This window comes from Megascapheus bottae, chromosome 4, assembly GCF_031878675.1.
Source record: "Megascapheus bottae isolate mThoBot1 chromosome 4, mThoBot2.hap1, whole genome shotgun sequence".
Taxonomy (NCBI): Eukaryota; Metazoa; Chordata; class Mammalia; order Rodentia; family Geomyidae; genus Megascapheus; species Megascapheus bottae.
In genome coordinates, this window is record NC_143512.1 from 74,132,346 (window position 1) to 74,148,918 (window position 16,573).

A 16,573-nucleotide genomic window follows, 5' to 3' on the forward strand; every position below is an offset into this window, starting at 1 on the left:
AGATTAGTCTTGCAAAATTTATGTATATATGTGTGTATATATGCATCTGTATGCATATACATGAATATATGTATGTACAATACATGTATAATTAATATATATGTGTGTATGCTTGATAATCCCAAGTAAATTAGAAGACTTTTCACTATAGCACAGATTAGTCTTAAATTTGGCCACTCAAGTACTTTAGATCATCAGTAGCAGATATGTGGTACAATGGAGGATTTTCTTTTTTTTTTCTTTTTTTTTTTTCTTTTTTTGCCAGTCCTGGGCTTGAGCTCAAGGCCTGAGCATTGTCCTTGGACTTTCTCAAGGCTTTAGCTCTACCACCTGAGCCTCAGCACCACTTCTGGCTTTTTTGCATATATGCGGTACTGAGGAATTGAACCTGGGTCTTCGTGCATGCTAGGCAAGCAATCTACCACTAGGCCAAACTCCCAGCCGGATTTTCTTATTTTTACAATTCTCTCCTATTTCACAGAAATAGAATTCATATGATCAAGAAAAAAGCTACATGGAAAACTGATTTATCTGCCTAATGGCATATACATTTGTTGTATACAAGAATAATTGTAATATATAATGCACACATAAATTTACATGTTATGAGTGGAAAATAGAAAAGTGCCTGAGAAAAATTAAACAACCAAAAAATATTGTCCAATCAGTAAAAGACAAACAGGTCTCAAATTAAGCACATTGAATGAAAAGCATTAATCTTATGAAGGATTTTTCTAATCTGAGCATTCATTTTATGAAGGATTTGCTTTGCGTGGAGCAGGAGTCACTCTTGGAACCGGTTGTATAAAATTGCTCCAGGGTCAGTCTCAGCTTAATTAGTTAAACCCCAAATCCTTGATAAGCAAAACTGTGATCTTTTTTAGTCTGTCAAAAATTCTGACTCTGAAGCTGAGTGTGGTGGTTCATGCCTGTAACCTAGCTACACAGAAGACTGAGATCTGAAGATTGTGGTTCAAAGCCACCTCGGGCACTAAAGTCCATGAAAACCTTATCTCCAATTAACCACTAGAAAACTGGAAGTGGCGCTGAGGCTCCAGGCTAGGGCACAAGCCTTGAAACCCAATTTCTAGAAAGAATTTTCTTACCAACAATACATTATTTGTCAAGACCTTAAAGAAGAACATGGTGTGTCTAATGTTTTCAAGGGTACAAGATCTTCATCTTGGAAACACACTACTATGACAGTATTTTCCCATTTTTAATTTTAATTTTTATATATTAATGATAAAAATAATAGGTTTTGTTATGACAGCATCATATATCTATACCACACACACTAGGCAGGCTTGTACAATATCAGTGAATTACAACCACCGTCCTCTTATGCCTTCCATCTTAAATCCTCCCCAATTCCTTTGAAAATCTGTATTCTACAAGAAATAAAACATAATAGTCTTCACTGCAAGAAATAAAGCATAATACCCTACACTGCAAGAGTCTTGTTTCCTCCATACATTCCATTCCATCTTTAGTATCCTTCACTCCACCTTTCAGCATCCTTGTTATCCACTGATGTTCTTTTTGTTATTATGATAGTCATTTTAATTGGGCTGAGATAATTCAATGCAGTTTTTATTTTCATGGGAATGCTTCCCATTAATTTTATTTCATGAATTTCTTCTTATAACATTTTTTTAATTTTTGAAAAAATTTACTAACACTGATTTTTACATCATATTTCAAATATCATGTTTTAACAAGTATTTAAGAAGGGAATCTCTATATGTAGTCATTGGCACATAGAATTTAGAACATAATTAAAATTAAGCCAATGGTTTATATATCATATATGCATAGCAATTCATATAATATAACATTATGTCTATAGAGTATATATTCCATCATAGATTTTTTTATATCTGTGTAGCTATGTTTATATCTCCAAGACCATGTTCATATCCTTGGGTACCCCAATATGGAAATATTTCAGAAGAATGCATGCACTTGTAGATCCAGTCATTACAATTTTAACCATGGATTTAATCTATAAAATAAGTTTGTATTACTGAATTATGAAAAGTTTTGTTCATTTATATATCAGTAAATAAATACATCTTTTATTTATTTATTTATCGATGACATTTTCTTTTCTATGCCTTACATTTCATGAAGAGCACTGTTATGAAAATCGGTGTGTTTATACCTTCATGTGGTGTTATTCCATGTGCTTTGGCCTGCACACCCAGAAGAGAGATTGTTGGATGATATACTGGTTCTTTTTCTTAGTTTAAGGGTGAATATTTATAACCATATAGTGTTCCATGATGACTGTATATTTCATTAAGTTAATGTACATTTCACTAAGATTGTAGAAGGATTTAGTTTTCATCATCATTTGTGACCTCTTCTTTCTCATAGTAGCCAAATTCACTAATATGAGCTGGTATTTCCATTTGGTTTTTATTGGCCTTGTAGTAATGATAAAACTTATACTAATAAAGACAGTTGATACATGGAATAAATTCACAGTGGAAATCTTAGAAAAAAATAGAATAGGATTTTGGGTAAAAAAAAGAAGACATTAGCCAGGCGCAGGGGCTCATGCCTGTAATCTTAGCTACTCAGGAGGCTGAGATCTGAGGATCAAGGTTCAAAGCCAGCCCGGTAACAAAAGGAACTGAGAAGCTTATCTCCAATTAACATCTTCTATCTCCAGTTAACCTCTAGAAGACAGGAAGTGGGACTTGGCTCAAGGGTAGGAAATTAGCCTTGATCTGAAGGACTCAGGGACAGGACCCAGGCTGAGTTCAAGCCCCAAGACCGACAAAAAAAGACATTAACAATATTTATAATAAGTTTATATAGTAATATTGTAGGCTGTTTACAACATGGTGATTGATATATGTACTTGAAATTAGCTAAAGATACCCACTACAAAACTAGTCAAAAGGTAATTAGATGAGGATAGAAGTGTTATCAGAAATACTCATACTAACCATTCCAAACAATACTTATATTAAGTTATCACTCTGTATATTATGTTATTTTATTTGTTAAATTATGTTATTTTATTTGACAATCATTAGTAATGCTCTAAAATTAAAAGTCACTTGTTATGAATGATATAATGCTAAAGTAATTGTATTATTTAGTAGAGAGCTTTGTAAACTGAAAACTTTGTTCTGTATACAGTAAATTAGTGCTCGTATTATAATTTGTCCACATTTAAGCATATTTTGGAGACTTAAAAATCACCTTTAAATCAACACTACTTTCAAAAGATGAGATTAACAAAATTTAAATATTTGCAATTATTTTACTCATTTATTATATTACTCAGAAAGCTTGTGAAGTTTTAAAAATAGGTATTCAAATACTTTCTGTGAAAATTATAATCCATTGGTCAATATCTTTTCATTTTCCTGTGGTATTTTTCCATGCTTCATGTTGTAACCTCAGTCCTATATTTCAGAGGAAAATCTGTTCAAATGTTAAAATGCAGTTTTCAATCAATTCAGTTACTTTACTGGTATTTTTGAGGTCTACTAACTTTCACAATATGTCGTTTTATGTGTTTATTTGTTTGGTTGTTTACTTTTTTGGTTATTTTTATTGTGCTGGTCCTGGATCTTAAGCTCAGGGACTGAACACTGTACCTGAATTTCTGTGTTCAAGGCTAGCACTGTACACTTGAGCTACAGCCTTATTTCTGGCTTTTCAGTGGTTAAATAGAGATCGTGTCTGCCATGGTTTGCTTTGAATAGAGAACCTCAGATAGCCTCTTAAGGAGCTAAGAGTACAGGCATAAACCACCCATTAGCACCAGGATCTGCCTTCTTGTTACTTTTCACCCAGTTGTCCTCAGCCCTATAGATCTATATGCTACATCATCTGCATATACTGAAGTACAGATAAAAGATAAGATCTGAGTATGAATCTAGTTTTTTTTTAATTTCTCAGATTATTCTGATATCTGAGAACTGATAACACATGGATAAAGTTCTGCTAAGCAGGTTAAAAAGATATATTTTGAGTTACCTACTACACTGACATTCTACACATAATTCCTTCTTACATTTGATTGTGGTTGGCACCTTTTTTTCAGTTACCTAACATAACTTTCTATTCCCTATATAATAACAGTGGATTTATTGCTTATATAGTACAAGGAGACAAAAATGACAGAATACATGGCCTGTGCTGTGAGAACAAGGCAGTTTCTAAGGACTAATATACTTCATACACATACATTATAGAATATCTTAAGAATGAACATTTTATAAGTAATTCTAATCCTATACCATATTGTCAAGTAGCTCTTGACCTTCATATCCACTCTAAATTATCAAGTGAATTGAGTAACACTGCTGGGCATATTTACAGTAGTATTTGATTTTAACTACAGAGAATACAGCTGTTTATTCAGATCTAGTTTTGATGTTAGGGTATCTATGGAAGGATTAATTCAAATCCTTTCAGAGTCTCTATTGACAGAATTTCCCCAAGGATAGATTACATTTTTAAAAGCCAGTAGAACAACAATTTCAATATTTGTTTGACTGGCAGAGTGGCATCGAATAATGCCTTTAGGGATTGAGAAGAGTTTTTCAAATAATTTTTAAATAGTTTTGAATTTCAATTTAATCATCAAATTACAAACAAAGCTCTGAAACTCAAACTAGTCCTTTGATATTTATATTTTAGAGTGGGCTAAAATATTAAAATATAACTAAAAACTAAGTTAATATGGAAGTGACATAAAGAAGTGATAAAACAGGGGGTGAACTTTACATGTTAAATAGTGCTATATGTATGATAAGATCAAATTATATTTGGTTATCTTTTGCATTTTAATAGAAGAAATACAATAGTAATACAGCAATCACAAATGTATATTTCCAAAAGGTTAATGCGGTACTCTACATATTTAATGGATTTATTACATTAAAATTTTGAATTTTCCAAATTTCAAGGGCTATGTAACATTTTTTATAATAAGCACATAGAATTAGCTTCAGTATTTGTATAGGGATCCACTTTTTGGTCATTGCCTACTTTAGAATGCCCAAAAAGACCAATTTACAGTCACAGTTGCTTGTACAAATCAGATTCTTCCCAAACCACACTCACAAAAATTGTATCCTATTGAAAGGAATCGATGAGGCATAAATACAAATGGGATTCTTTGCTCTATATTTGCCCAATAAGAATTAATTAGATATTAAGTATCATCCTTAACATCAGCTTTTTAACTCATCCATTGTAGCAAATTGTATATTGTGTAGAAAAGTGTTTAATAAAATATCTAAAACTAAAAAAGAAAAGAAATAAGTGTTGGGCCAGGAGTTTGACCTAGTGGTAGAGTGCTTGCCTAGCATGCATGAAGACTTGGGTTTGATTCTTCAGAACCACATATATAGAAAAAAGCCAGGAGTTGGTGCTTTGGCTCAAGTGTTAGAGCATTAGCCTTGAGAAAGCCTAAGGACAGTCAATGCTCAGTCCCTAAGTGCAATCCCCAGGACTGGCAAGAAAAAAAAAAGAAAGAAAGAAGAGAGAGAGAGAGAGAGAGAGAGAGAGGGAGGGAGGGAGGGAGGGAGGGAGGAGAGAGAGAGAGAGAGAGAGAGAGAGAGAGAGAGAGAGAGAGAGAGAGAGAGAGAGGAAGAAGGAAAGGAAAGGAAAGGAAGGAAGGAAGGAAGAAAGAAAGAAAGAAAGAAAGAAAGAAAGAAAGAAAGAAAGAAAGAAAGAAAGAAAGAAAGAAAGTTTTGTTTAACCGGGGCTTAGAAATGAACAAAAAGTAAAGGCTGTATACTTTGTCTTGTACACATAAGATTTCTACACTCTTTCCATGGAATGGTAATATGTGCAGCCCATGAAACTCAGTGAATAGATCACAAATCACACCAGATAAAGGAATTATTTAGTTACAATTTTAGAAAGTAGAAGAATTGCAGTTATATCCCAGTTTTGTTATTTCTCCAAAGATATTTCTTCTAAAATTCTTCAATTGCCTTACTTACTTAATCTTTTAAACTTGACTTTAGAAATATATAATATTTGTGACTAATTTCAAATAAATTGCACTTGCGATAGACAATTATTCAATGTTCAGAAATAAGACATTTTGAAAATTTCAAATAAAATACTGTTTTTGAATTGCTGAAATATACTCTGAGGATCTCAATCAAATTATTCATGGTCAAAAGGACTTATGGAAGTAATGGTTCTCATAACCCTCTATGGTATATAGATACCATGTACTATACCAATCCTTCCTACCCTGGTTGAAATTTTAGGTTTATGACTTTCTTTCAAAGGTGTAGTATTTCAAAATATAGCTAATAAGAAAGTCCTTGTTAAAATCTTGTAGTCACATTTTTAGTATGGCACAATGTAGTCACTGAATAGTTAAATTTTCTTCTAATGATGCCTGAATTGTTCCCCCACAATCTGCAAATAGGACATAAATTACATGAAAAGCAACCAAGTATGATTAAATATCTTGTTATTTAATCTGATGAGCCCAATGTAATAAGAAGTTCAAATTTGAGTTGTCTATATTCAGAAAGGTAATAGAAGTTTAATCAAGTAGATGAAATGCCCTTGCCTTTGATAAAGAAAAAAAGAATAGGAGCTAACCTGATCACCTGCTTTTTAAAAAATGAAAACAAACACGTGGTTCTTATCTCTAAATAGAACTATGACCTTTCTTGAACTTCTATTTTCAGGGTAGAAAAGTTCATATGAAACTTCGATAAACTAAGAACTTTGAACTGCCAAGATTTTGGTGCCATGATATTAGAATAAACATAAAATCAGTATATGCACCCAAATTTACATGTTTCAAAATCTGTTTCCACATGATTCTGAAATGACCAAATATGAAATATTTGAAAAATATTTATAGCTAAATTCTAATGCAGCATTTTTTCAGCATTTAGAATCCAAAGGACCCAATGATTTTTAATTAACAGTAATTATGGGGCTTGTTCAGTTTAAAAGAATGCTGGATCTGGGAAGAGCTTTTTCCATGACCATGTGCTGAAGGTACTTTTGAAGTAGAAAGTAATTTCTCTTATTTTTAAATTCTGATAAATCCTAGCTTAGGTAGTTTTTGAAATTAACTCATATTCATTGTTTTATTCTGTCCTTCAAGCAGCTAGTCATACAAATTATTTAGACGGATGGGGGATGTGAGGGGAAGGGTAATGGGTACCAAGACATGTGAAAGGGTATCAATGTATGTGAATTAATGCACCTTCTATCTGGCAAATATCATGTAACCCTTTTACTAATTACAATAAAAAAATAAACCTTAAAAAATAAAATTCTGAATTACTACATGTGGCATAAAATTAATTTCAGTTTATACATGAAATATAAAGAGCATATTACATTACTCCATTGCATCTTGAGTCATTTTATCTACAGATCCATTAAAAATAAGTCATAAAATTATGGGTATTTATTTTGGATTTTAAAATTACCAGATGGGATTACCAAAGTTTAATATTAATAATTATTTACTGTTCCAGAGTAACTCATTTTGAAGTTAGGATTTTCATCAGTAATATGAGTCATAATGTACAATAGAACTTTGAAGACAGAGATAAATAGATAATGTCAACACTGGATCCTTTAGAAGCTCTTGGAATGGGAAGTTGTTTTAATTGGGAAAGCATAATACTGATATGGTCCTCTTATAAGGGGCAGAGAACAAGAGAGTGATGTCATATCAACTAACTTGCGTTTAAGTTACAGCACTCAGTTTCACTAATGCAATGGTCATTCTACAGTGTGTGCCCACACACAGCAAAACAAAAACAAATGATGTCCATATGAATTTATTCTGATGGTCCCTATGATTTCCAAACCACTTCAACTTTAAAATATATACATGCCCTGTTTTTAAAATTTAGAGTATTACAATTTCAGTTTCTCAGTTCATTATCAGCTGGTAGAATGAGTGAAAAACATAATTTCTCACTTCACAGTTAGGAAGACTATATTTTTCCCTTAAAGGTGTTAACTCCATTTTTTATTTATTCTTACATTATATGAATATATTTGGTTTTTATAATGATTTTCATAATGTTTGACCAATACCTTTTTTTTTTTGCCAGTCCTAGGCTTGAGCTCAGGGCCTGAGCACTGTCCTTGGACTTTCTCAAGGTTAGAGCTCTATCACTCGAGCCTCAGCACCACTTCTGGCTTTTTTCTATGCATGTGGTACTGAGGAACCAAACCCAGGCCTTCGTGCATGCTAGGCAAGCACTTTAACCACTAGGCCAAACTCCCAGCCCCTGACCAATACCTTTTAACAGAGATCCTAAAATTATGCTGTTCTCTTATTGCAGATGGTTTACTCAAAGATGTTTATTAAATTCACATTTTCCCTGCAAATTCCAACAATGGGAAGATGATACAGAAACAGAATAGGTACTATTCTGACACAGGTGACTCACTAAAATAATTGAATATTAATGGTATATAAAAATGCATTGAAACATAAATATATTGCATAAATATTTATACAGTGTTATGATTTTAGCATAGTCCATTACTTCAAAAAACAAGTTTGAGTACAAAATAAGAAAAAATGAAGTTCATCCAATTAAGACTAAGCATGAGTTATGAATTCTTGGCTGACAGGAGAATATATATTCTGGTCAAGTAGTGTTCAGAACAAAGTGATTAAAAAGAGAAATGTGTTGCCAGAATGATGGTCAATGATATTAAATAATAGTTTAGCATCTCTTTTCCACAATAATTCAAAAACAAAGGATCTCTTCTTACCCAATAGATACCATAAAACAAAAACCATTTTCTCAGCTCTTAGAAAGAATAAATGATAGCTCAGAAAGGGAAATTGTTTTCTAGAGCTAGCTGCCAGTTGAAGGAAACAAGCCAAACTCTCATGAAGTCTAAGAAATTATATCAGCAGCCAATACTTAGCACAGTACATTATCAAAAGGATACCTCTCCAGTTTTATAGGACAAAGTCTGTATGCATGGAAATATTTTGAAAATGAGATGCAACGTATGTACTTTTGGTCAGAAACAAATGATGGGAAGAAAAGATATAATCTGGTAAAAGGATGGAAAACCAGATGGCGTGAATTAAATCCATTTTTTATTTTTTATTTTTGCCAGGCCTGGAACCCTAACTGAGCACTGTCCTTGGCTTTCTCAAGCAATGCTCTTCTCTAACACTTGAGCCACAGCAACCACTTCTGGCTTTTTCTGTGTATGTGGTGCCAAGGAATTAAACCCAGGGCTTCATGCATGCTAGGAAGCATGCTTCCACTAGATGAATTCTCCAGGCCAACACATATTTTTTAATACATGTTAATTATGTGCATTGTACACGAGCATAATCAATGTCCTTGTTCTGTTTGTGAGTCAAAGGAATAGTTAGTATTGTATATAGTTATTTAATCACAGTGTTTGATTTCCAGCAATCTCAAAAATAATTTCTTTAATTTTTGAGAGCTTTTTAAAATGCAGAACTTGCTCTATATAGTTGGTACATTATTCAGTATTCTCTACTATGTTATTGGCAATTATATTTCAGTAGCTATACCCCATTCATAACCAGAGATAAATATTAACTCTAATGGACATAAGATTGATTCATGTTTTTGTTTCTTTCTTTTTTCTTTTTTCTTGCCATTTTCTGGTATAACGCTTCTTGACAGAGACCTATATCACATGTTACTGTCTTTCATATTTTTCTCCCTTGTAGAGAGCAGGTATCCTGGATATTCTCAGACTCAACAATCACGTGAACCAATTCCTATGATAGATCCCTCATTTCCCACTCTCCCTGTATGGGTCTTCCATTGTTTCTGGCTTCTTTGAGAATCCTGGTGAATAGACCATGTGAGTACGTTATCTACATGAATTGAAATTGTATATAACATGCTAAGCATAAAAATAATTCTACAAATACATCCAACATTGAGTTTTTGTAAATATTGTCTAAGATGTCTTTTCTCCTATGATGTGCTATCATTGATTGTAAAATTATTTTAAAGTAATGAATTCATATATCTAAATAGTCAAATAAATTAGTTCAAATATGTATGATTGTGTAATTGGAAAAGAAAAATATTGGCTACTAAATATTTTAATAATATGATAAAATTTTGAAGATTATTTCATTGAAAAAAACAGATTTAGACATGTGATTAAATTTTCCATGACCACATTTTTATTGTAAATAGTTTTGCTCATCCCTACATGATTATTACTTAAACAATTCTACCCAGAAGAAAGGCAAGCAAGCAGTTCTGTTATCATATTTTTATAATTGATTGTCCTGAGCTAGTTAAAGGAGTAGGTCATAATTTTTTTCTTACATTGTATTGTAAGTCATTGTCTTCTGCAAAGACAAGACTTACTGTTATTTTTGCTAAGAACGAAACATGTTCAAAAATGTCCTAAAACATTCAAGTAATGCAATATGTTGTACAATGTTTTATTTCTATTTCTTTTCAAAATCCTGTAGTTTAAAATAGGATTGTTTTATTTTATCCCTGAGAAGATACATTTTCGAGCACAAAGGGCAAGAGCCTTGTTCCTGATGCCAAGTAAAAAATTGGGTTCTGAAAGAAAATTGCTGACATTAAGGCAGCATCTGACTTGGCAACCAGTTGTAAGATATTTCTATATGGTGCTGTGTGATGAACTGAAAATAAAGATCTATTCAGACCTAGGAGACAAACAAGTGGAAAATAAACTACTCTCAAACAAGTGGAAAATAAACTACCTGAATTCTAATTCCTGTCTTCTAAAGCATGGGAATACAGAAATATCTGTCTGCTCTTCTGTGTACCTATTTTGACAGAGCATTATTATCTGTTTACTTTGTCTCATCAGTCAAGGAAAGTTTTAAAATAGCATTTGACTATTTCAGATATTTCACAATTGGTCACTTTCCAAAATATTTCCTAGAAGAGACATTGTGGACATGAAGATTTTCCAACCAAAATAATGGTTTACAATATTGACATCCCTTTTATTTATACTATACATTTTATTTATAAAAATAATGCTTAATCTACTACTGAATTATGTTCACTGAATGAAGCTCATCTTCATATTTCATATATAACATAATGTTAATGGATTAAGTTGAATTGAGTTGGAGACATGTCAAAAAATCAGGAGGGAGTCTGCTGTTTATTTTGTACATTTGTTTTATTTTATTTCTATTTTTTAATTATGAGACTTGAACTCTGGGCCTGGGTGCTGTCCCTGAGCTCTTTTTGCATCAAGCTAGTAATCTTCCACTTGAGCCACAGCTCCATTCCTGGCTTTTCCTGGTGACTAACTGGAGATGAGTCACACTGCCTTTCCTTTGCTTGCTGGTTTTGAACAGTGATCCTCATATTTCAGCCACCTGAGTAGTTGTGATAACAGCTATGAGGCATCAGTGCACAATGAATTCTGCTATCTTAAACATTAAAAGAACCCATTTCTTTGATGAACACTGATGCAAAATTTCTCAAAAAATACTGGGTAAATAACTTCAATAATTCATCAAAAAATTATACACTTTGACCAAGCTAGATACATCTCAGAGATGCAAAGCTAGTTCAATATACCCAAGTCAAATAATACAATTTATCACATCAATGGCAGCAAGGACAAGAACCACATGGGCATCTCAACAGAAGCAGAGAAAGCATTTGATAAGATCCAACAGCCCTTAATACTAAAAACTCTGGAGAAACTAGGAATCTGTGGGATCTTCCTCAGTAAAAGAAAGACTATGTATGACAAATCCACAGCTAGCATTATATTTAATGGTGAAAAGTTAAAGCCATTTCCTCTAAAATCAGGAATGAGGAAAAATGTCCACTACTCTCTCCACTCCTCTTCAATACAATATTAGAATTCCTAGTCAGAACAATAAGGCAAACATAAAGGGGATCCAAATAGGGAAAGAAAAACTTTTCCTCTTTACAGATACATAAGGGACCCTATAGACTCCACTCCCAAGCTACTAGAGCTAATATGATACTTCGGTAAAGTAGCAAAGTATAAAATAAGCCTTCAAAAATCAATGGCTTTTCTGAATGACAACAATGAGTAGAGTGAAGCTGAAATCAGGAAAAACACTCCTTTTGCAATAGCTTCAAAATAAATAAATACATAAAATACTTAGCAATTAGCTTAACCAAGGAAATAAAGAACCTCTAATGATGAAAACTTAAAAAAAAAAAAAACAACCGAAGAAGGAAATTAAAGAAGAGCTAAGAAATGGAAAAACACCTGGACTGGGAGAATCAGTATCCTGAAAATGGCAATCTTCTTCCAGGATTTGGAAACAAGAGCCATATAATGTGTGATTGTTGTTCTTACTGTATTATGTTATTTCGAATCTCTTTTGTTGCCCTTGGTTACCTCATATTGTTACAGTATCTTACCTTGTTATCTGGTATATTGTATATATGATTATTTGCTTATTTGAAATAAGATAGGGAAGAAGGGAGAACAAGATGAGGAGAAGGGGAGGGGAGGGAAATGAAAGAAAAAACATGAGAAATGGGAGATCGGTAAAAGATGATGGTGGTTTGAATCTTTCTGAGTTCTCACCAGGATACCAGTTCCAGCATCGTAGAGGAAAGCTCATACCCAAAGATCCATCCTAAGTAAGCTTTAGCACCACAGAGATCACAGTCAGAGAGAAAAAAGGTAGAAAACCGGCACAAGAAGACAGCATGGAGAGGTGCCAGCTGCTCTGAGCCACAGATTAAGAACCTGCAGAAAACTAAAGATGGATCCTTCTTTGTCACCTTCACCAGGATTAACTCCAAATGAATCAAAGACCACGAGGTAAAAGCAGATATACTGAAAAACTTTACAAGAAGGAAAAGGAGATACACTAGGTCTCCTTAGTACAGGCTGAAACTTTCTTAATAATGACCCAGAAGCACAACAAATCAAAGCAAGTCTGGATAAGTGGGACTGCATTAAACTGCAGAGTTTCTGTATGGCAAAGGACATAGCTAGTAAATTAATTAGGAAGCCTACAGAATGGGAGAAGATCTTCACTAACCATACAACGGACAAAGGCCTCATATTTAAAATATAACAACAGCTCAAAAAATCGAACCACTCCAAAACTAATCTCCAAATAAGCAACCATGCCATTAAAAGATGGGCCAAAGACTTAAAGAGAGTCTTCTCTGAAGAAGAAATAAAAATGGCCTATAGACACATGAAGAAATGCTCAACATCTCTGTCCACAAAAGAAATGCAAATCAAAACAACTCTAAGATTCCACCTCATTCCAGTTAGAATGGCCAGGATCAGGAAAACTAACACAACAGATGCTGGAGGGGTTGTGGCCAGGAGGGATCACTACTACACTGTTGGTGGGAGTGCAAACTCATTCAACCACTATGGAAAGCAGTATGGCAGTTCCTCAAAAGACTAGATATAGAGCTCCCCTATGACCCAGCAATTGCATTATTTGATATTTATCCAATTGTCCAGAAACAAGGACATACTAAATCCACTAGCACAATGATGTTCATTGCAGGTCTATTTACCATATAAAGATATAGAACCAACCCAGATGCCCCTCAGTTGATAAGTGGATCGACAAGATGTGGTATTTATACACAATGAAATTCTATGCTGCTGTTAGAAAGAATGGCATTGCCCATTTTTAAGGAAATGGAAAGAGTTAGAAAAAATCCTATTAAGTGAAGTAAGGCAGATTCAAAGAACATAGGCTCAATGGTTTCCCTTGTTTGTCATAATCAGTACAAACCTTGGGCTCTTCTAGCAGAGATTTATAATAGAACAAAACCTAGATACATAAGGCCATATAATATGATACTAAATGAAAGGATCTCAAGGATATAGAAACAATAGCCATATAATGAGTGATTGTTGTCTTTATTATACTATGTTATTTCTCATCTCTTTTGTTGTCCCTTGGTTATCTCATATTGTTACAGTATTTCACCTTGCTATCTGATATATTTTATAAATGTGTATTTGGTTATTTGAAGTTGGATATTGAAGGGAGGAAAACAAGATGAGGGGTAGGGGTGGGGAGAGGGAAATGTGGATCAAGACATGAGAAAGGGAATCATTGTGTGTGAAGTAATGGACTGTCTACCTGGTGAATATAATGTAACCCTTCTATTAATTACAATAAAATATATTTTAAAATATGAACAGCAAAAGCAGGACTGGAAACATAGTTTAAAGCCCTATCTCATATGAGACTGAGCTCAAAACCCAGTTCTGCCAAATAAAAAAAAGAAAGTGGTGGGGGGGAGAGGGGTGTTGGGAGGAAGGAAGGGAGGGAGGGAGAGAGGGAAAGAGAGAGTAAGAGAAAGAGAGAAGAAATTACAGAGTTAGTGGAGTGATAGAAAAGTAGAATTGTTGCTTTTATAATTTTTGGTCCTGGTATCACAGAATAATATATAATCATTCATAAGAACATCTGTTCCATTTGTAACTAAAACTTCAAAGACTTCTTTTTCCAACTCTTTGGATAAAAGGAAGAAAATCTGATCTCAGTATGAGGATAAGCAGAAAAAGTATAGTGCATCCTGAATCATTAACCCTTGTAGTTACAAGGAAATTTCAAAAATAAATGCCCTATTTATATAAAATTACCCTTAAAAGAAAGAAAATGGCAGTTTTGCTAAGGGTTATCTACCAATTCAATTCAATACCCATCAATATCCCAACCTCATTCTTTAATGAAATACAGGAAACAATCAAAAAATTCATATGGGACAACAAAAGACCCCATATAGGAAAAAATAAAAGCTCCTTAGCAGAAAGAACAGTAGAACAGTGCTAGAGAAATATCAGTTCCAAACTGCAAACTGTATGATAGAGCTACAGTTACAAATATAACCTAGTGTTGGCAAAAGAACAGGCCTGAGCACCAATGGAATAGAACTGAAGATTCAGAAATCAACTCACAGAACTATGGCCACCTAATCTTCAATAAGGGAACCAAGAAAATAGGATGGAAGCCTCTTCACCAAATGATTCTGGTAGAACAGGTTAAGCACCTATAGAAAACTAAAGTTGGATCCTTATATGTCACCCTGCACCAGAATTTATTCCGAATGGATCCAGGACCTTGAGGTAAAGGCAGATACTCTGATAACTTTACAAGAAAGAATAAGAGATGCACTAGGGCTCTTTGGTACAGGTTGAAATTTTCTTACTGTGTGAGGATATTATTTCTTCTTCTTCTTCTTCTTCTTCTTCTTCTTCTTCTTCTTCTTCTTCTTCTTCTTCTTCTTCTTCTCCTTCTCCTTCTCCTTCTCCTTCCCTTCTTCTTCTTCTCCTCCTCCTCCTTTTCCTCCTCCTCCTCCTTTTCTTCTTCTTCTTCTTCTTCTTCTTCTTCTTCTTCTTCTTCTTCTTCTTCTTCTTCTTCTTCTTCTTCTTCCTCTCCTCTTCCTCTTCCTCCTCTTCCTCTTCTTCTTCTTCTTCTTCTTCTTCTTCTTCTTCTTCTTCTTCTTCTTCTTCTTCCTCTTCCTCTCCTCTTCCACTTCCTCCTCTTCCTCTTCTTCTTCTTCTTCTTCTTCTTCTTCTTCTTCTTCTTCTTCTTCTTCTTCTTCTTCTTCTTCCTCCTCCTCCTCCTCCTCCTCCTCCTCTTTTCTTCTTCTTCTTCTTCTTCTTCTTCTTCTTCTTCTTCTTCTTCTTCTTCTTCTTCTTCTTCCTTTTCCACCTCCTCCTCCTCCTCCTCCTCCTCCTCCTCCTCCTCCTCTTCTTCTTCTTCTTCCTCCTCCTCCTCCTCCTCCTCTTTTCTTCTTCTTCTTCTTCTTCTTCTTCTTCTTCTTCTTCTTCTTCTTCTTCTTCTTCTTCTTCTTCTTCTTCTTCTTCTTCTTCTTCCTCCTCTCTCATTTTTTTGGCTTGGTTTAGTTTTTGTCCTTATGTTTTGTCTCATGTTGTCACTATATCTGACATTAGTGCCTGCTATAATGCATGTACCTTTATTTGTTTACTTTTAAATAGGGAAAAACAATGTAATTGAGAGGGAAAGGGAGGGGAGAGAAACTTGGAGAAATAACATCAGAAGGGTTATCAATGTTTAAGAAGTAATGTACCCACTAAATAAGGAATGTAACTATAACTCCTCTTTATATCACCCTGATAATAAAATATAATTTATAACTAAACATTAAAATTTTTAAAATTAAAAGAAATAAAATATCATAAACCCACAGTTCAGCCTAACAAAGACTGACCTGCACGAAGGACAAACACTTGGTATCCATTTCATACTGAAGTTGAAATAATGTGTTCTGCATATATTTTCTTTTCTCCAAACATTTTTTATCCAAATTTGCATTAAAATTTTAACCACAAATATATTAGCAATCATACAATATATTTTTTTTATAAAAATAAACAGTGATGGTAAATTTTTGTTGGTAATCTTGTGAGGACTAATAAAAAAGTAGGCTGATTAAAATGAATTTTGTTTACTTCTCTAAACTATTAATCTGGTTAGAAATTTCTAAAATAAATTGATTACAAGTAGGAGAACAAACACTTTTGTCTCATTCCTGATGGATTATACATGTAATGATATCTGTTCCAACCATTTATGATGATGACTATA